Source organism: Girardinichthys multiradiatus, chromosome 14 (assembly GCF_021462225.1).
Source record: "Girardinichthys multiradiatus isolate DD_20200921_A chromosome 14, DD_fGirMul_XY1, whole genome shotgun sequence".
Taxonomy (NCBI): Eukaryota; Metazoa; Chordata; class Actinopteri; order Cyprinodontiformes; family Goodeidae; genus Girardinichthys; species Girardinichthys multiradiatus.
The window spans coordinates 36,319,855-36,342,833 of record NC_061807.1 but is presented as its reverse complement, the minus strand read 5'-3'; the positions used below and the strand labels follow the sequence as shown (position 1 = coordinate 36,342,833).

The window sequence follows — 22,979 nt, the reverse complement described above, 5'->3', positions numbered from 1 at the left end:
CACTAGATAAACAGAGGAAAACCAGTACTGTCTGTTGCGTAGATTTATCTTGTAACTTCAATGATACCAATTGCTGACATTGTTGTACAATTCATAGCAGAAGGAACGACCAGGTGATTCATCGTTCACACTATCGTTCACACGGCCACCTCATCCCTGCATATGCGTGCTACAGGTAAAAGGTTGATGATCAAATATTAAAGGATAATTCAGTTCAAGTAATGTAGACCAAGTTCTATCCAATATACGGAGTGTGTCAGGTCTTTGTTTGCCACTGTAAATGGGGAATTAGCTCAAATGGTAGAGTGCTTTCTTAGCATGTGAGAGGCAGCGGGATTGACGCCAGCATTCTCCACGGAAAAAGCATTTAATAGGGATTAATGACATTAGTTTTTTTTCCTTTGGGTTAAAGGTAATAATACATGCAGTAGATAAACAGAGGAAAATAAGTATTATCTGTCTTATATGCTTGTCTTTTATCTTTAGTGATAAGAATTGGTGTCGTTTTACAATTCATAGTAGAAGGAACGAGCAGGCGATTCATTATTCACACTATCGTTCACACAACCACCTCGACCCTGCGTATGCGTGCTACAGGTAAAAGGTTGATGATCAAATATTAAAGGATAATTCAGTTCACATAATGTAGACCAATTTCTATGACATTAGTTTTTTTCCTTTGAGTTAAAGGTAATAATACATTCAGTAGATAAACAGAGAAAAGAAGTATTATCTCTCGTGTATGTTTGTCTTTTAACTTTAGTGATAGGAATTGATGACGATGTCCATTTCATAGTAGAAGGAACGACCCGGTGATTCATTGTTCACACTATCGTTCACACGACCACCTCTTCCCTGCGTATGCGTGCTAAAGGTAAAAGGGTGATGATTAAATATTAAAGGACAATTCAGTTCACATAATGTAGACCAATTTCTATGACATTAGTTTTTTTCCTTTGGGTTAAAGGTAATAATACATGCACTAGATAAACAGAGGAAAACAAGTATTGTCTGTTGTGTAGATTTATCTTGTAACTTCAATTATACCAATTGCTGACATTGTTGTACAATTCATAGCAGAAGGAACGACCAGGTGATTCATCCTTCACACTATTGTTCACACGGCCACCTCGTCCCTCCATATGCGTGCTACAGGTAAAAGGTTGATGATCAAATATTAAAGGATAATTCAGTTCAAGTAATGTAGACCAATTTCTATCCAATATACGGAGTGTGTCAGATCTTTGTTTGCCACTGTAAACGGGGATTTAGCTCAAATGGTAGAGTGCTCGCTTAGCATGTGAGAGGCAGCGGGATTGACACCCGCATTCTCCACTGAAAAAGCATTTAATAGGGATTAATGACATTAGTTTTTTTCCTTTGGGTTAAAGGTAATAATACATGCAGTAGATAAACAGAGGAAAAGAAGTATTATCTGTCTTATATGTTTGTCTTTTATCTTTAGTGATAAGAATTGGTGACGTACAATTCATAGTAGAAGGAACGACCAGGCGATTCATTGTTCACACTATCGTTCACACAGCCACTTTGTCCCTGCGTATGCGTGCTGCAGGTAAAAGGGTGATGATTGAATATTAAAGGACAATTCAGTTCACATAATGTAGACCAATTTCTATGACATTAGTTTTTTTCCTTTGGGTTAAAGGTAATAATACATGCACTAGATAAACAGAGGAAAACAAGTATTGTCTGTTGTGTAGATTTATCTTGTAACTTCAATGATACCAATTGCTGACATTGTTGTACAATTCATAGCAGAAGGAACGACCAGGTGATTCATCCTTCACACTATTGTTCACACGGCCACCTCGTCCCTCCATATGCGTGCTACAGGTAAAAGGTTGATGATCAAATATTAAAGGATAATTCAGTTCAAGTAATGTAGACCAATTTCTATCCAATATACGGAGTGTGTCAGATCTTTGTTTGCCACTGTAAACGGGGAATTAGCTCAAATGGTAGAGTGCTCGCATTGCATGTGAGAGGCAGTGGGATCGACGCCCGCATTCTCCATGGAAAAATCGATTAATATGGATTAAGGACATTAGTTTTTTTCCTTTGAGTTAAAGGTAATAATACATTCAGTAGATAAACAGAGGAAAGAAGTATTATCTCTCGTGTATGTTTGTCTTTTGACTTTAGTGATAGGAATTGATGACGTACATTTCATAGTAGAAGGAACGACCAGGCGATTCATTATTCACACTATCGTTCACACGGCCACTTTGTCCCTGCGTATGCGTGCTAAAGGTAAAAGGGTGATGATTAAATATTAAAGGATAATTCAGTTCACATAATGTAGACCAATTTCTATAACATTAGTTTTTTTCCTTTGGGTTAAAGGTAATAATACATGCACTAGATAAAAAGAGGAAAACAAGTATTGTCTGTTGTGTAGATTTATCTTCTAACTTCAATTATACCAATTGCTGACGTTGTACATTTTATAGTACAAGGAACGACCAGTTGATTCATCATTCACACTATCGTTCACACGACCACCTCGTCCCTCCATACAGGTAAAAGGGTGATGATTAAATATTAAAGGATAATTCAGTTCACATAATGTAGACCAATTTCTATGACATTAGTTTTTTTCCTTTGGGTTAAAGGTAATAATACATGCAGTAGATAAACAGAGGAAAAGAAGTATTATCTGTCTTATATGTTTGTCTTTTATCTTTAGTGATAAGAATTGGTGTCGTTGTACAATTCATAGTAGAAGGAACGACCAGGCGATTCATTATTCACACTATCGTTCACACAACCACCTCGACCCTGCGTATGCGTGCTGCAGGTAAAAGGGTGATGATTAAATATGAAAGGATAATTCAGTTCACATAATGTAGACCAATTTCTATGACATTAGTTTTTTTCCTTTGGGTTAAAGGTAATAATACATGCACTAGATAAAAAGAGGAAAACAAGTATTGTCTGTTGTGTAGATTTATCTTCTAACTTCAATGATACCAATTGCTGACATTGTTGTACATTTTATAGTACAAGGAACGACCAGTTGATTCATCATTCACACTATCGTTCACACGACCACCTCGTCCCTCCATACAGGTAAAAGGGTGATGATTAAATATTAAAGGATAATTCAGTTCACGTAATGTAGACCAATTTCTATCCAATATACGGAGTGTGTCAGGTCTTTGTTTGCTACTGTAAACAGGGAATTAGTTCAAATGGTAGAGCGCTCGCTTTGCATGTGAGAGGCAGCGGGATCGACGCCCGCATTCTCCACGGAAAAATCAATTAATATGGATTAAGGACATTAATTTTTTTTCCTTTGAGTTAAAGGTAATAATACATTCAATAGATAAACAGAGAAAAGAAGTATTATCTCTCGTGTATGTTTGTCTTTTGACTTTAGTGATAGGAATTGATGACGTACAATTCATAGTAGAAGGAACGACCAGGCGATTCATTGTTCACACTATCGTTCACACGGCCACTTTGTCCCTGCGTATGCGTGCTGCAGGTAAAAGGGTGATGATTAAATATTAAAGGACAATTCAGTTCACATAACGTAGACCAATTTCTATGACATTAGTTTTTTTCCTTTGGGTTAAAGGTAATAATACATGCAGTAGATAAACAGAGGAAAATAAGTATTATCTGTCTTATATGTTTGTCTTTTATCTTTAGTGATAAGAATTGGTGTCGTTTTACAATTCATAGTAGAAGGAACGACCAGGCGATTCATTATTCACACTATGGTTCACACAACCACCTCGACCCTGCGTATGCGTGCTGCAGGTAAAAGGGTGATGATTAAATATGAAAGGATAATTCAGTTCACATAATGTAGACCAATTTCTATGACATTAGTTTTTTTCCATTGGGTTAAAGGTAATAATACATGCACTAGATAAACAGAGGAAAACCAGTACTGTCTGTTGTGTAGATTTATCTTGTAACTTCAATGATACCAATTGCTGACATTGTTGTACAATTCATAGCAGAAGGAACGACCAGGTGATTCATCGTTCACACTATCGTTCACACGGCCACCTCATCCCTGCATATACGTGCTACAGGTAAAAGGTTGATGATCAAATATTAAAGGATAATTCAGTTCAAGTAATGTAGACCAAGTTCTATCCAATATACGGAGTGTGTCAGGTCTTTGTTTGCCACTGTAAATGGGGAATTAGCTCAAATGGTAGAGTGCTTTCTTAGCATGTGAGAGGCAGCGGGATCGACGCCAGCATTCTCCACGGAAAAAGCATTTAATAGGGATTAATGACATTAGTTTTTTTCCTTTGGGTTAAAGGTAATAATACATGCAGTAGATAAACAGAGGAAAATAAGTATTATCTGTCTTATATGCTTGTCTTTTATCTTTAGTGATAAGAATTGGTGTCGTTTTACAATTCATAGTAGAAGGAACGAGCAGGCGATTCATTATTCACACTATCGTTCACACAACCACCTCGACCCTGCGTATGCGTGCTACAGGTAAAAGGGTGATGATTAAATATGAAAGGATAATTCAGTTCACATAATGTAGACCAATTTCTATGACATTAGTTTTTTTCCATTGGGTTAAAGGTAATAATACATGCACTAGATAAACAGAGGAAAACCAGTACTGTGTGTTGTGTAGATTTATCTTGTAACTTCAATGATACCAATTGCTGACATTGTTGTACAATTCATAGCAGAAGGAACGACCAGGTGATTCATCGTTCACACTATCGTTCACACGGCCACCTCATCCCTGCATATGCGTGCTACAGGTAAAAGGTTGATGATCAAATATTAAAGGATAATTCAGTTCAAGTAATGTAGACCAATTTCTATCCAATATACGGAGTGTGTCAGGTCTTTGTTTGCCACTGTAAATGGGGAATTAGCTCAAATGGTAGAGTGCTCTCTTAGCATGTGAGAGGCAGCGGGATCGACGCCAGCATTCTCCACGGAAAAAGCATTTAATAGGGATTAATGACATTAGTTTTTTTCCTTTGGGTTAAAGGTAATAATATATGCAGTAGATAAACAGAGGAAAAGAAGTATTATCTCTCGTGTATGTTTGTCTTTTAACTTTAGTGATAGGAATTGATGACGATGTCCATTTCATAGTAGAAGGAACGACCCGGTGATTCATTGTTCACACTATCGTTCACACGACCACCTCTTCCCTGCGTATGCGTGCTAAAGGTAAAAGGGTGATGATTAAATATTAAAGGACAATTCAGTTCACATAATGTAGACCAATTTCTATGACATTAGTTTTTTTCCTTTGGGTTAAAGGTAATAATACATGCACTAGATAAACAGAGGAAAACAAGTATTGTCTGTTGTGTAGATTTATCTTGTAACTTCAATGATACCAATTGCTGACATTGTTGTACAATTCATAGCAGAAGGAACGACCAGGTGATTCATCCTTCACACTATTGTTCACACGGCCACCTCGTCCCTCCATATGCGTGCTACAGGTAAAAGGTTGATGATCAAATATTAAAGGATAATTCAGTTCAAGTAATGTAGACCAATTTCTATCCAATATACGGAGTGTGTCAGATCTTTGTTTGCCACTGTAAACGGGGAATTAGCTCAAATGGTAGAGTGCTCGCTTAGCATGTGAGAGGCAGCGGGATTGACACCCGCATTCTCCACTGAAAAAGCATTTAATAGGGATTAATGACATTAGTTTTTTTCCTTTGGGTTAAAGGTAATAATACATGCAGTAGATAAACAGAGGAAAATAAGTATTATCTGTCTTATATGTTTTTCTTTTATCTTTAGTGATACGAATTGGTGTCGTTGTACAATTCATAGTAGAAGGAACGACCCGGTGATTCATTGTTCACACTATCGTTCACACGACCACCTCTTCCCTGTGTATGCATGCTAAAGGTAAAAGGGTGATGATTAAATATGAAAGGATAATTCAGTTCACATAATGTAGACCAATTTCTATGACATTAGTTTTTTTCCATTGGGTTAAAGGTAATAATACATGCACTAGATAAACAGAGGAAAACAAGTATTGTCTGTTGTGTAGATTTATCTTGTAACTTCAATGATACCAATTGCTGACATTGTTGTACAATTCATAGCAGAAGGAACGACCAGGTGATTCATCGTTCACACTATCGTTCACAAGGCCACCTCGTCCCTCCATTTGCGTGCTACAGGTAAAAGGTTGATGATCAAATATTAAAGGATAATTCAGTTCAAGTAATGTAGACCAATTTCTATCCAATATACGGAGTGTGTCAGGTCTTTGTTTGCCACTGTAAACGGGGAATTCGCTCAAATGGTAGAGTGCTCGCTTAGCATGTGAGAGGCAGCGGGATCGACACTCGCATTCTCCACTGAAAAAGCATTTAATAGGGATTAATGACATTAGTTTTTTTCCTTTGGGTTAAAGGTAATAATACATGCAGTAGATAAACAGAGGAAAATAAGTATTATCTGTCTTATATGTTTTTCTTTTATCTTTAGTGATACGAATTGGTGTCGTTGTACAATTCATAGTAGAAGGAACGACCAGGCGATTCATTGTTCACACTATCGTTCACACGGCCACTTTGTCCCTGCGTATGCGTGCTGCAGGTAAAAGGGTGATGATTGAATATTAAAGGACAATTCAGTTCACAAAATGTAGACCAATTTCTATGACATTAGTTTTTTTCCTTTGGGTTAAAGGTAATAATACATGCACTAGATAAAAAGAGGAAAACAAGTATTGTCTGTTGTGTAGATTTATCTTGTAACTTCAATGATACCAATTGCTGACATTGTTGTACAATTCATAGCAGAAGGAACGACCAGGTGATTCATCCTTCACACTATTGTTCACACGGCCACCTCGTCCCTCCATATGCGTGCTATAGGTAAAAGGTTGATGATCAAATATTAAAGGATAATTCAGTTCAAGTAATGTAGACCAATTTCTATCCAATATACGGAGTGTGTCAGGTCTTTGTTTGCCACTGTAAACGGTGAATTAGCTCAAATGGTAGAGTGCTCGCTTAGCATGTGAGAGGCAGTGGGATCGACACCCGCATTCTCCACGGAAAAAGCTTTTAATAGGGATTAATGACATTAGTTTTTTTCCTTTGGGTTAAAGGTAATAATACATGCAGTAGATAAACAGAGGAAAATAAGTATTATCTGTCTTATATGTTTTTCTTTTATCTTTAGTGATACGAATTGGTGTCGTTGTACAATTCATAGTAGAAGGAAAGACCAGGCGATTCATTGTTCACACTATCGTTCACACGGCCACTTTGTCCCTGCGTATGCGTGCTGCAGGTAAAAGGGTGATGATTAAATATTAAAGGATAATTCAGTTCACATAATGTAGACCAATTTCTATGACATTAGTTTTTTTCCTTTGGGTTAAAGGTAATAATACATGCACTAGATAAAAAGAGGAAAACAAGTATTGTCTGTTGTGTAGATTTATCTTCTAACTTCAATGATACCAATTGCTGACATTGTTGTACATTTTATAGTACAAGGAACGACCAGTTGATTCATCATTCACACTATCGTTCACACGACCACCTCGTCCCTCCATACAGGTAAAAGGGTGATGATCAAATATTAAAGGATAATTCAGTTCACGTAATGTAGACCAATTTCTATCCAATATACGGAGTGTGTCAGGTCTCTATTTGCTACTGTAAACGGGGAATTAGCTCAAATGGTAGAGCGCTCGCTTTGCATGTGAGAGGCAGCAGGATCAACGCCCGCATTCTCCACGGAAAAATCAATTAATATGGATTAAGGACATTAGTTTTTTTCCTTTGAGTTAAAGGTAATAATACATTCAGTAGATAAACAGAGAAAAGAAGTATTATCTCTCGTGTATGTTTGTCTTTTGACTTTAGTGATAGGAATTGATGACGATGTACATTTAATAGTAGAAGGAACGACCAGGTGATTCATTGTTCACACTATCGTTCACACGACCACCTCATCCCTGCATATGCGTGCTACAGGTAAAAGGTTGATGATCAAATATTAAAGGATAATTCAATTCAAGTAATGTAGACCAATTTCTATCCAATATACGGAGTGTGTCAGGTCTTTGTTTGCCACTGTAAATGGGGAATTAGCTCAAATGGTAGAGTGCTCTCTTAGCATGTGAGAGGCAGCGGGATCGACGCCAGCATTCTCCACGGAAAAAGCATTTAATAGGGATTAATGACATTAGTTTTTTTCCTTTGGGTTAAAGGTAATAATACATGCAGTAGATAAACAGAGGAAAAGAAGTATTATCTCTCATGTATGTTTGTCTTTTAACTTTAGTGATAGGAATTGATGACGATGTACATTTCATAGTAGAAGGAACGACCCGGTGATTCATTGTTCACACTATCGTTCACACGGCCACTTTGTTCCTGCGTATGCGTGCTACAGGTAAAAGGGTGATGATTAAATATTAAAGGATAATTCAGTTCACATAATGTAGACCAATTTCTATGACATTAGTTTTTTTCCTTTGGGTTAAAGGTAATAATACATGCACTAGATAAACAGAGGAAAACAAGTATAGTCTGTTGTGTAGATTTATCTTGTAACTTCAATGATACCAATTGCTGACATTGTTGTACAATTCATAGCAGAAGGAACGACCAGGTGATTCATCCTTCACACTATTGTTCACACGGCCACCTCGTCCCTCCATATGCGTGCTACAGGTAAAAGGTTGATGATCAAATATTAAAGGATAATTCAGTTCAAGTAATGTAGACCAATTTCTATCCAATATACGGAGTGTGTCAGGTCTTTGTTTGCCACTGTAAACGGGGAATTAGCTCAAATGGTAGAGTGCTCGCTTAGCATGTGAGAGGCAGTGGGATCGACACCCGCATTCTCCACTGAAAAAGCATTTAATAGGGATTAATGACATTAGTTTTTTTCCTTTGGGTTAAAGGTAATAATACATGCAGTAGATAAACAGAGGAAAATAAGTATTATCTGTCTTATATGTTTTTCTTTTATCTTTAGTGATACGAATTGGTGTCGTTGTACAATTCATAGTAGAAGGAACGACCCGGTGATTCATTGTTCACACTATCGTTCACACGACCACCTCTTCCCTGTGTATGCATGCTAAAGGTAAAAGGGTGATGATTAAATATGAAAGGATAATTCAGTTCACATAATGTACACCAATTTCTATGACATTAGTTTTTTTCCATTGGGTTAAAGGTAATAATACATGCACTAGATAAACAGAGGAAAACAAGTATTGTCTGTTGTGTAGATTTATCTTGTAACTTCAATGATACCAATTGCTGACATTGTTGTACAATTCATAGCAGAAGGAACGACCAGGTGATTCATCGTTCACACTATCGTTCACACGGCCACCTCGTCCCTCCATATGCGTGCTACAGGTAAAAGGTTGATGATCAAATATTAAAGGATAATTCAGTTCAAGTAATGTAGACCAATTTCTATCCAATATACGGAGTGTGTCAGGTCTTTGTTTGCCACTGTAAACGGGGAATTCGCTCAAATGGTAGAGTGCTCGCTTAGCATGTGAGAGGCAGCGGGATCGACACTCGCATTCTCCACTGAAAAAGCATTTAATAGGGATTAATGACATTAGTTTTTTTCCTTTGGGTTAAAGGTAATAATACATGCAGTAGATAAACAGAGGAAAATAAGTATTATCTGTCTTATATGTTTTTCTTTTATCTTTAGTGATACGAATTGGTGTCGTTGTACAATTCATAGTAGAAGGAACGACCAGGCGATTCATTGTTCACACTATCGTTCACACGGCCACTTTGTCCCTGCGTATGCGTGCTGCAGGTAAAAGGGTGATGATTGAATATTAAAGGACAATTCAGTTCACAAAATGTAGACCAATTTCTATGACATTAGTTTTTTTCCTTTGGGTTAAAGGTAATAATACATGCACTAGATAAAAAGAGGAAAACAAGTATTGTCTGTTGTGTAGATTTATCTTGTAACTTCAATGATACCAATTGCTGACATTGTTGTACAATTCATAGCAGAAGGAACGACCAGGTGATTCATCCTTCACACTATTGTTCACACGGCCACCTCGTCCCTCCATATGCGTGCTATAGGTAAAAGGTTGATGATCAAATATTAAAGGATAATTCAGTTCAAGTAATGTAGACCAATTTCTATCCAATATACGGAGTGTGTCAGGTCTTTGTTTGCCACTGTAAACGGTGAATTAGCTCAAATGGTAGAGTGCTCGCTTAGCATGTGAGAGGCAGTGGGATCGACACCCGCATTCTCCACGGAAAAAGCTTTTAATAGGGATTAATGACATTAGTTTTTTTCCTTTGGGTTAAAGGTAATAATACATGCAGTAGATAAACAGAGGAAAATAAGTATTATCTGTCTTATATGTTTTTCTTTTATCTTTAGTGATACGAATTGGTGTCGTTGTACAATTCATAGTAGAAGGAAAGACCAGGCGATTCATTGTTCACACTATCGTTCACACGGCCACTTTGTCCCTGCGTATGCGTGCTGCAGGTAAAAGGGTGATGATTAAATATGAAAGGATAATTCAGTTCACATAATGTAGACCAATTTCTATGACATTAGTTTTTTTCCTTTGGGTTAAAGGTAATAATACATGCACTAGATAAAAAGAGGAAAACAAGTGTTGTCTGTTGTGTAGATTTATCTTCTAACTTCAATGATACCAATTGCTGACATTGTTGTACATTTTATAGTACAAGGAACGACCAGTTGATTCATCATTCACACTATCGTTCACACGACCACCTCGTCCCTCCATACAGGTAAAAGGGTGATGATCAAATATTAAAGGATAATTCAGTTCACGTAATGTAGACCAATTTCTATCCAATATACGGAGTGTGTCAGGTCTTTGTTTGCTACTGTAAACAGGGAATTAGTTCAAATGGTAGAGCGCTCGCTTTGCATGTGAGAGGCAGCGGGATCGACGCCCGCATTCTCCACGGAAAAATCAATTAATATGGATTAAGGACATTAATTTTTTTTCCTTTGAGTTAAAGGTAATAATACATTCAGTAGATAAACAGAGAAAAGAAGTATTATCTCTCGTGTATGTTTGTCTTTTGACTTTAGTGATAGGAATTGATGACGTACAATTCATAGTAGAAGGAACGACCAGGCGATTCATTGTTCACACTATCGTTCACACGGCCACTTTGTCCTTGCGTATGCAAGATTAAATATTAAAGGACAATTCAGTTCACATAATGTAGACCAATTTCTATGACATTAGTTTTTTTCCTTTGGGTTAAAGGTAATCATACATGCACTAGATAAACAGAGGAAAACCAGTACTGTCTGTTGTGTAGATTTATCTTGTAACTTCAATGATACCAATTGCTGACATTGTTGTACAATTCATAGCAGAAGGAACGACCAGGTGATTCATCGTTCACACTATCGTTCACACGGCCACCTCATCCCTGCATATGCGTGCTACAGGTAAAAGGTTGATGATCAAATATTAAAGGATAATTCAGTTCAAGTAATGTAGACCAATTTCTATCCAATATACGGAGTGTGTCAGGTCTTTGTTTGCCACTGTAAATGGGGAATTAGCTCAAATGGTAGAGTGCTCGCTTAGCATGTGAGAGGCAGCGGGATCGACACCCGCATTCTCCACGGAAAAAGCTTTTAATAGGGATTAATGAAATTAGTTTTTTTCCTTTGGGTTAAAGGTAATAATACATGCACTAGATAAAAAGAGGAAAACAAGTATTGTCTGTTGTGTAGATTTATCTTGTAACTTCAATGATACCAATTGCTGACATTGTTTTACAATTCATAGCAGAAGGAACGACCAGGTGATTCATCCTTCACACTATTGTTCACACGGCCACCTCGTCCCTCCATATGCGTGCTATAGGTAAAAGGTTGATGATCAAATATTAAAGGATAATTCAGTTCAAGTAATGTAGACCAATTTCTATCCAATATACGGAGTGTGTCAGGTCTTTGTTTGCCACTGTAAACGGGGAATTAGCTCAAATGGTAGAGTGCTCGCTTAGCATGTGAGAGGCAGCGGGATCGACACCCGCATTCTCCACTGAAAAAGCATTTAATAGGGATTAATGACATTAGTTTTTTTCCTTTGGGTTAAAGGTAATAATACATGCGGTAGATAAACAGAGGAAAAGAAGTATTATCTGTCTTATATGTTTTTCTTTTATCTTTAGTGATACGAATTGGTGTCGTTGTACAATTCATAGTAGAAGGAACGACCAGGCGATTCATTGTTCACACTATTGTTCACACGGCCACCTCGTCCCTCCATATGCGTGCTACAGGTAAAAGGTTGATGATCAAATATTAAAGGATAATTCAGTTCACAAAATGTAGACCAATTTCTATCCAATATACGGAGTGTGTCAGGTCTTTGTTTGCCACTGTAAACGGGGAATTAGCTCAAATGGTAGAGTGCTCGCTTAGCATGTGAGAGGCAGCGGGATCGACACCCGCATTCTCCACGGAAAATGCTTTTAATAGGGATTAATGACATTAGTTTTTTTCCTTTGGGTTAAAGGTAATAATACATGCAGTAGATAAACAGAGGAAAATAAGTATTATCTGTCTTATATGTTTTTCTTTTATCTTTAGTGATACGAATTGGTGTCGTTGTACAATTCATAGTAGAAGGAACGACCAGGCGATTCATTGTTCACACTATCGTTCACACGGCCACTTTGTCCCTGCGTATGCGTGCTGCAGGTAAAAGGGTGATGATTAAATATTAAAGGACAATTCAGTTCACATAATGTAGACCAATTTCTATGACATTAGTTTTTTTCCTTTGGGTTAAAGGTAATAATACATGCACTAGATAAACAGAGGAAAACAAGTATTGTCTGTTGTGTAGATTTATCTTGTAACTTCAATGATACCAATTGCTGACATTGTTGTACAATTCATAGCAGAAGGAACGACAAGGTGTTTCATCCTTCACACTATTGTTCACACGGCCACCTCGTCCCTCCATATGCGTGCTACAGGTAAAAGGTTGATGATCAAATATTAAAGGATAATTCAGTTCAAGTAATGTAGACCAATTTCTATCCAATATACGGAGTGTGTCAGGTCTTTGTTTTCCACTGTAAACGGGGAATTAGCTCAAATGGTAGAGTGCTTGCTTAGCATGTGAGAGGCAGCGGGATCGACACCCGCATTCTCCACTGAAAAAGCATTTAATAGGGATTAATGACATTAGTTTTTTTCCTTTGGGTTAAAGGTAATAATACATGCGGTAGATAAACAGAGGAAAAGAAGTATTATCTGTCTTATATGTTTGTCTTTTATCTTTAGTGATAAGAATTGGTGTCGTTGTACAATTCATAGTAGAAGGAACGACCAGGCGATTCATTATTCACACTATCGTTCACACAACCACCTCGACCCTGCGTATGCGTGCTGCAGGTAAAAGGGTGATGATTAAATATGAAAGGATAATTCAGTTCACATAATGTAGACCAATTTCTATGACATTAGTTTTTTTCCTTTGGGTTAAAGGTAATAATACATGCACTAGATAAAAAGAGGAAAACAAGTGTTGTCTGTTGTGTAGATTTATCTTCTAACTTCAATGATACCAATTGCTGACATTGTTGTACATTTTATAGTACAAGGAACGACCAGTTGATTCATCATTCACACTATCGTTCACACGACCACCTCGTCCCTCCATACAGGTAAAAGGGTGATGATCAAATATTAAAGGATAATTCAGTTCACGTAATGTAGACCAATTTCTATCCAATATACGGAGTGTGTCAGGTCTTTGTTTGCTACTGTAAACAGGGAATTAGTTCAAATGGTAGAGCGCTCGCTTTGCATGTGAGAGGCAGCGGGATCGACGCCCGCATTCTCCACGGAAAAATCAATTAATATGGATTAAGGACATTAATTTTTTTTCCTTTGAGTTAAAGGTAATAATACATTCAGTAGATAAACAGAGAAAAGAAGTATTATCTCTCGTGTATGTTTGTCTTTTGACTTTAGTGATAGGAATTGATGACGTACAATTCATAGTAGATGGAACGACCAGGCGATTCATTGTTCACACTATCGTTCACACGGCCACTTTGTCCCTGCGTATGCGTGCTGCAGGTAAAAGGGTGATGATTAAATATTAAAGGACAATTCAGTTCACATAATGTAGACCAATTTCTATGACATTAGTTTTTTTCCTTTGGGTTAAAGGTAGTAATACATGCTGTAATCTCCAGTGTTAAGTATTTTAAAAAGTCATTGCTGACATTGTTGTACAATTCATAGCAGAAGGAACTACCAGACAATTTATCGTTCACACGGCCACCTCGTCCCTCCATATGCGTGCTACAGGTAAAAGGTTGATGATCAAATATTAAAGGATAATTCAGTTCAAGTAATGTAGACCAATTTCTATCCAATATACGGAGTGTGTCAGGTCTTTGTTTGCCACTGTAAATGGGGAATTAGCTCAAATGGTAGAGTGCTCGCTTAGCATGTGAGAGGCAGCGGGATCGACACCCGCATTCTCCACGGAAAAAGCTTTTAATAGGGATTAATGAAATTAGTTTTTTTCCTTTGGGTTAAAGGTAATAATACATGCACTAGATAAAAAGAGGAAAACAAGTGTTGTCTGTTGTGTAGATTTATCTTCTAACTTCAATGATACCAATTGCTGACATTGTTGTACATTTTATAGTACAAGGAACGACCAGTTGATTCATCATTCACACTATCGTTCACACGACCACCTCGTCCCTCCATACAGGTAAAAGGGTGATGATCAAATATTAAAGGATAATTCAGTTCACGTAATGTAGACCAATTTCTATCCAATATACGGAGTGTGTCAGGTCTTTGTTTGCTACTGTAAACAGGGAATTAGTTCAAATGGTAGAGCGCTCGCTTTGCATGTGAGAGGCAGCGGGATCGACGCCCGCATTCTCCACGGACAAAGCATTTAATAGGGATTAATGACATTAGTTTTTTTCCTTTGGGTTAAAGGTAATAATACATGCAGTAGATAAACAGAGGAAAATAAGTATTATCTGTCTTATATGTTTTTCTTTTATCTTTAGTGATACGAATTGGTGTCGTTGTACAATTCATAGTAGAAGGAACGACCAGGCGATTCATTGTTCACACTATCGTTCACACGGCCACTTTGTCCCTGCGTATGCGTGCTGCAGGTAAAAGGGTGATGATTAAATATTAAAGGACAATTCAGTTCACATAATGTAGACCAATTTCTATGACATTAGTTTTTTTCCTTTGGGTTAAAGGTAGTAATACATGCTGTAATCTCCAGTGTTAAGTATTTTAAAAAGTCATTGCTGACATTGTTGTACAATTCATAGCAGAAGGAACTACCAGACAATTTATCGTTCACACGGCCACCTCGTCCCTCCATATGCGTGCTACAGGTAAAAGGTTGATGATCAAATATTAAAGGATAATTCAGTTCACGTAATGTAGACCAATTTCTATCCAATATACGGAGTGTGTCAGGTCTTTGTTTCCCAATGTAAACGGGGAATTAGCTCAAATGGTAGAGTGCTCGCTTAGCATGTGAGAGGCAGCGGGATCGACGCCCGCATTCTCCATGGAAAAAGCATTTAATAGGGATTAATGACATTAGTTTTAGTTTAATGACATTAGTTTTAGTTTAGTTTCCTTTGGGTTAAAGGTAATAATACATGCAGTAGATAAACAGAGAAAAGAAGTATTATCTCTCGTGTATGTTTGTCTTTTGACTTTAGTGATAGGAATTGATGACGTACAATTCATAGTAGATGGAACGACCAGGCGATTCATTATTCACACTATCGTTCACACAGCCACTTTGTCCCTGCATATGCGTGCTGCAGGTAAAAGGTTGATGATTGAATATTAAAGGACAATTCAGTTCACATAATGTAGACCAATTTCTATGACATTAGTTTTTTTCCTTTGGGTTAAAGGTAATAATACATGCAGTAGATAAACAGAGGAAAAGAAGTATTATCTCTCGTGTATGTTTGTCTTTTAACTTTAGTGATAGGAATTGATGACGATGTACAATTCATAGTAGAAGGAACGTCCCGGTGATTCATTGTTCACACTATTGTTCACACGACCACCTCTTCCTTGCGTATGCGTGCTACAGGTAAAAGGGTGAGGATTAAGTATTAAAGGATAATTCAGTTCAAATAATGTACACCAATTTCTATGACATTAGTTTTTTTCCATTGGGTTAAAGGTAATAATACATGCACTAGATAAACAGAGGAAAACAAGTATTGTCTGTTGTGTAGATTTATCTTCTAACTTCAATGATACCAATTGTTGACATTGTTGTACAATTCATAGCAGAAGGAACGACCAGGTGATTCATCGTTCACACTATCATTCACACGGCCACCTCGTCCCTCCATATGCGTGCTACAGGTAAGAGGTTGATGATCAAATATTAAAGGATAATTCAGTTCAAGTAATGTAGACCAATTTCTATCCAATATACGGAGTGTGTCAGGTCTTTGTTTGCCACTGTAAACGGGGAATTAGCTCAAATGGTCGAGTGCTCGCTTAGCATGTGAGAGGCAGTGGGATCGACGCACGCATTCTCCACGGACAAAGCATTTAATAGGGATTAATGACATTAGTTTTTTTCCTTTGGGTTAAAGGTAATAATACATGCAGTAGATAAACAGAGGAAAATAAGTATTATCTGTCTTATATGTTTGTCTTTTATCTTTAGTGATAAGAATTGGTGTCGTTGTACAATTCATAGTAGAAGGAACGAGCAGGCGATTCATTATTCACACTATCGTTCACACAAACACCTCGACCCTGCGTATGCGTGCTACAGGTAAAAGGGTGATAATTAAATATTAAAGGATGATTCAGTTCACATAATGTAGACCAATTTCTATGACATTAGTTTTTTTCCTTTGGGTTAAAGGTAATAATACATGCTGTAATCTCCAGTGTTAAGTATTTTAAAAAGTAATTTCTGACATTGTTGTAAAATTCATAGCAGAAGGAACAACCAGACGATTTATCGTTCACACTATCGTTCACACGGCCACATCGTCCCTGCAAATGAGTGCTACAGGTAAAAGGGTGATGATCAAATATTAAAGGATAATTCAGTTCACATAATGTAGACCAATTTCTATGACATTAGTTTTTTTCCTTTGGGTTAAAGGTAGTAATACATGCAGTAGATAAAAAGAGGAAAACAAGTATTGTCTGTTGTGTAGATTTATCTTTTAACTTCAATGATACCAATTGCTGACATTGTTGTACATTTCATAGTACAAGGAACGACCAGTTGATACATCATTCACACTATCGTTCACACTACCACCTCGTCCCTGCATACAGGTAAAAGGGTGATGATCAAATATTAAAGGATAATTCAGTTCACGTAATGTAGACCAATTTCTATCCAATATACGGAGTGTGTCAGGTCTTTGTTTGCTACTGTAAATGGGGAATTAGCTCAAATGGTAGAGCGCTCGCTTTGCATGTGAGAGGCAGCGGAATCGACACCCGCATTCTCCACGAAAAAGCAATTATTATGGATTAAGGACATTAGTTTTTTTCCTTTGAGTTAAAGGTAATAATACATTCAGTAGATAAACAGAGAAAAGAAGTATTATCTCTCGTGTATGTTTGTCTTTTGACTTTAGTGATAGGAATTGATGATGTACAATTCATTGTAGAATGAACGACCAGGTGATTTATCGTTCACATTCCACCTCGTCTCTGCGTATGCGTACTACAGGTAAAAGGGTGATGATCAAATATTAAAGGATAATTCAGTTCACAAAATGTAGACCAATTTCTATGACATTAGTTTTTTCATTTGGGTTAAAGGTAATAATACATGCTGTAATCTCCAGTGTTAAGTATTTTAACGTAGTGTGTCAGGTCTTTGTTTGCCAATGCAAATGCTGAATTACCTAAAATGGTAGAGTGCTCGATTAGCATGCCAGAGACAGCGGTAGCGACGCCCATAATCTCCAGTGTTATGTATTTTAAAAAGTAATTGCTGACATTGTTGTACAATTCTTAGTAGAAGGAACAACCAGGTGATTCATGGTTCACACTATCGTTCACATAGCCACCTCGTCCCTAAGTATGCGTTCTGCAGGTAAAAGGGTGATTATTAAATATTAAAAGATAATTCAGTTCACAAAATGTAGACCAATTTCTATGACATTAGTTTTGTTCCTTTGGGTTAAAGGTAATAATACATGCACTAGATAAACAGAGGAAAACAAGTATTGTCTGTTGTGTATTTATCTTCTACCTTCAATGATACCAATTGCTGACATTGTTGTACAATTCATAGTAGAAGGAACGACCAGGTGATTCATCATTCACACTATCGTTCACACGGCCACCTCGTCCCTCCATATGCGTGCTACAGGTAAAATGGTGATGATCAAATATTAAAGGATAAATCAGTTCACATGATGTAGACCAATTTCTATCCAACATACGTAGTGTGTCAGGTCTTTGTTTGCCAATGCAAATGCTGAATTACCTCAAATGGTAGAGTGCTCGCTTAGCATGCCAGAGACAGCGGTAGCGACGTCCATAATCTCCAGTGTTATGTATTTTGAAAAGTAATGGCTGACATCATTGTACAATTCATAGCAGAAGGAACGACCAGGTGATTCATCGTTCACACTATCGTTCACATGCCACCTCGTCCCTGCGTATGCGTGCTACAGGTAAAAGGGTGATGATCAAATATTAAACAATAATTTAATTCTCGTAATGTAGACCAATTTCTATCCAACATACTGAGTGTGTCAGGTCTTTGTTTGCCATTGCAAATGGGGAATTAGCTCAAATTGTAGAGTTCTCGCTTAGCATGTGAGAGGCAGCGGGATCAACACCCGCATTCTCCTTGGAACAATCATTTAATACGGATTAATGACATTAGTTTTTTTTCCTTTGAGTTAAAGGTAATAATACATGCAGTAGATAAACAGAGGAAACGAAGTATTATCTCTCTTGTATGTTTGTCTTTTAACTTTAGTAATGGGAAATGATGACGTTGTACAATTCATAGCAGAAGGAACGACCAGGGGATTCATCATTCACACTGACAGATGGCATGTTGCCTGTTGAGATAGAATATACTTCTAGATTAGCAATTTTCATGCAGTACAAAGCTGGAAGATTGTGCTTTCATTCAATTGAGACCACAAAGAGAGCCTTCCTTTAATTCTGTGGCTCTCAATAATTAAGGCAACAATTAAACGATGAGGATGGGAATCGAACCCATGCGTGCAGAGCACAATGGATTAGCAGTTCATCACCTTAACCACTCGGTCACCTCATCTGTGTGCATGCATGCTATAGGTAAATGAGTGACAATCAAATATTAAACGATGATTCTATTCAGGTAAAGGAGACAAATTTCTATCTGACATACGGAGTGTGTCAGGTCGTGTTTTCCCAAGGTAAACGGGGAATTACCTCAAATGGTAGAGCGCTCGCTTATCATGTGAGAGACAGCGGGAGCGATGCCTGCATTGTCCATTGATAAATCTTCTAAAATTAATGAATGACATTACTTTTTTTCTTTTGGGTTTAGCACTATGGCTATCGTAATATCCAAAAACAAAAAGATATTAAACACATAAACTTGTGCGATTTGTCAGATTTCTCAAAATTTCCATCATTGTTCAGTGGATTTTTGGGGGTGGAGAGATAGGCATCATATAACCTTCTGACCAATGCAAATTAAATATACAGTAAACTAGCAGAGTATCCCGTACGAGGACGAATAGGTTTAACACATGCACCAGATAAACAGAAGGAACGACCAGGTGATTCATCGTTCACACCATCGTTCACATAGCCACCTTGTCCCTAAATATGCGTGCTACAGGTAAAATGGTGATGATAAAATATTAAAGGACAATTCAGTTCACGTAATGTAGACCAATTTCTATCCAACATACGTAGTGTGTCAGGTCTTTGTTTGCCAATGCAAATGCTGAATTACCTAAAATGGTAGAGTGCTCGATAAGCATGCCAGAGACAGCAGTAGCGATGCTCATAATCTCCAGTGTTATGTATTTTAAAAAGTAATTGCTGACATTGTTATACAATTCTTAGTAGAAGGAACAACCAGGTGATTCATGGTTCACACTATCGTTCACATAGCCACCTCGTCCCTAAGTATGCGTTCTGCAGGTAAAAGGGTGATGATTAAATATTAAAAGATAATTCAGTTCACAAAATGTAGACCAATTTCTATGACATTAGTGTTTTTCCTTTGGGTTAAAGGTAATAATACATGCACTAGATAAACAGAGGAAAACAAGTATTGTCTGTTGTGTATTTATCTTCTACCTTCAATGATACCAATTGCTGACATTGTTGTACAATTCATAGTAGAAGGAACGACCAGGTGATTCATCATTCACACTATCGTTCACACGGCCACCTCGTCCCTCCATATGCGTGCTACAGGTAAAATGGTGATGATCAAATATTAAAGGATAAATCAGTTCACATGATGTAGACCAATTTCTATCCAACATACGTAGTGTGTCAGGTCTTTGTTTGCCAATGCAAATGCTGAATTACCTCAAATGGTAGAGTGCTCGCTTAGCATGCCAGAGACAGCGGTAGCGACGCCCATAATCTCCAGTGTTATGTATTTTGAAAAGTAATTGCTGACATCATTGTACAGAAGGAACGACCAGGTGATTCATCATTCACACTGTCGTTCACACGGCCACCTCGTCCCTCCATATGCGTGCTACAGGTAAAATGGTGATGATCAAATATTAAAGGATAAATCAGTTCACATGATGTAGACAAATTTCTATCCAACATACGTAGTGTGTCAGGTCTTTGTTTGCCAATGCAAATGCTGAATTACCTCAAATGGTAGAGTGCTCGCTTAGCATGCCAGAGACAGCGGTAGCGACGCCCATAATCTCCAGTGTTATGTATTTTGAAAAGTAATTGCTGACATCATTGTACAATTCATAGCAGAAGGAACGACCAGGTGATTCATCGTTCACACTATCGTTCACATGCCACCTCGTCCCTGCGTATGCGTGCTACAGGTAAAAGGGTGATGATCAAATATTAAACAATAATTTAATTCACCTAATGTGGACCAATTTCTATCCAACATACTGAGTATGTCAGGTCTTTGTTTGCCATTGCAAATGGGGAATTAGCTCAAATTGTAGAGTTCTCTCTTAGCATGTGAGAGGCAGCGGGATCAACACCCGCATTCTCCTTGGAACAATCATTTAATACGGATTAATGACATTAGTGTTTTTCCTTTGGGTTAAAGGTAATAATACATGCACTAGATAAACAGAGGAAAACAAGTATTGTCTGTTGTGTATTTATCTTCTTCCTTCAGTGATACCAATTGCTGACATTGTTTTACAATTCATAGCAGAAGGAACGACCAGGTGATTCATCGTTCACACTATCGTTCACATGCCACCTCGTCCCTGCGTATGCGTGCTACAGGTAAAAGGGTGATGATCAAATATTAAACAATAATTTAATTCACGTAATGTGGACCAATTTCTATCCAACATACTGAGTGTGTCAGGTCTTTGTTTGCCATTGCAAATGGGGAATTACCTCAAATTGTAGAGTTCTCGCTTAGCATGTGAGAGGCAGCGGGATCAACACCCGCATTCTCCTTGGAACAATCATTTAATACGGATTAATGACATTAGTTTTTTTTCCTTTGAGTTAAAGGTAATAATACATGCAGTAGATAAACAGAGGAAACGAAGTATTATCTCTCTTGTATGTTTGTCTTTTAACTTTAGTAATGGGAAATGATGACGTTGTACAATTCATAGCAGAAGGAACGACCAGGGGATTCATCATTCACACTGACAGATGGCATGTTGCCTGTTGAGATAGAATACAGGTCCTTCTCAAAATATTAGCATGTTGTGATAAAGTTAATTATTTTCCATAATGTCATGATGAAAATTTAACATTCATATATTTTAGATTCATTGCACACTAACTGAAATATTTCAGGTCTTTTATTGTCTTAATACGGATGATTTTGGCATACAGCTCATGAAAACCCAAAATTCCTATCTCACAAAATTAGCATATCATTAAAAGGGTCTCTAAACGAGCTATGAACCTAATCATCTGAATCAACGAGTTAACTCTAAACACCTGCAAAAGATTCCTGAGGCCTTTAAAACTCCCAGCCTGGTTCATCACTCAAAACCCCAATCATGGGTAAGACTGCCGACCTGACTGCTGTCCAGAAGGCCACTATTGACACCCTCAAGCAAGAGGGTAAGACACAGAAAGAAATTTCTGAACGAATAGGCTGTTCCCAGAGTGCTGTATCAAGGCACCTCAGTGGGAAGTCTGTGGGAAGGAAAAAGTGTGGCAGAAAACGCTGCACAACGAGAAGAGGTGACCGGACCCTGAGGAAGATTGTGGAGAAGGGCCGATTCCAGACCTTGGGGGACCTGCGGAAGCAGTGGACTGAGTCTGGAGTAGAAACATCCAGAGCCCCTGTGCACAGGCGTGTGCAGGAAATGGGCTACAGGTGCCACATTCCCCAGGTCAAGCCACTTTTGAACCAGAAACAGTGGCAGAAGTGCCTGACCTGGACTACAGAGAAGCAGCACTGGACTGTTGCTCAGTGGTCCAACGTACTTTTTTCGGATGAAATCAGATTCTGCATGTCATTCAGAAATCAAGGTGCCAGAGTCTGGAGGAAGACTGGGGAGAAGGAAATGCCAAAATGCCAGAAGTCCAGTGTCAAGTACCCAGAGTCAGTGATGGTCTGGGGTGCCGTGTCAGCTGCTGGTGTTGGTCCACTGTGTTTTATCAAGGACAGGGTCAATGCAGCTAGCTATCAGGAGATTTTGGAGCACTTCATGCTTCCATCTGCTGAAAAGCTTTATGGAGATGAAGATTTCATTTTTCAGCACGACCTGGCACCTGCTCAC

General features: G+C 37.8%; 1 protein-coding gene and 1 non-coding gene across 2 annotated transcripts in view; both read right to left on the bottom strand.

Moving 5' to 3' along the window:
- Window positions 1-22,979, bottom strand: part of LOC124880337 — an 88,262-nt gene that overhangs the window by 22,645 nt on the left and 42,638 nt on the right. The window lies entirely within an intron of this gene.
- On the bottom strand, window positions 19,264-19,345 carry trnas-gcu. The gene has a single exon. It is a non-coding gene; the product is annotated as a tRNA-Ser (tRNA).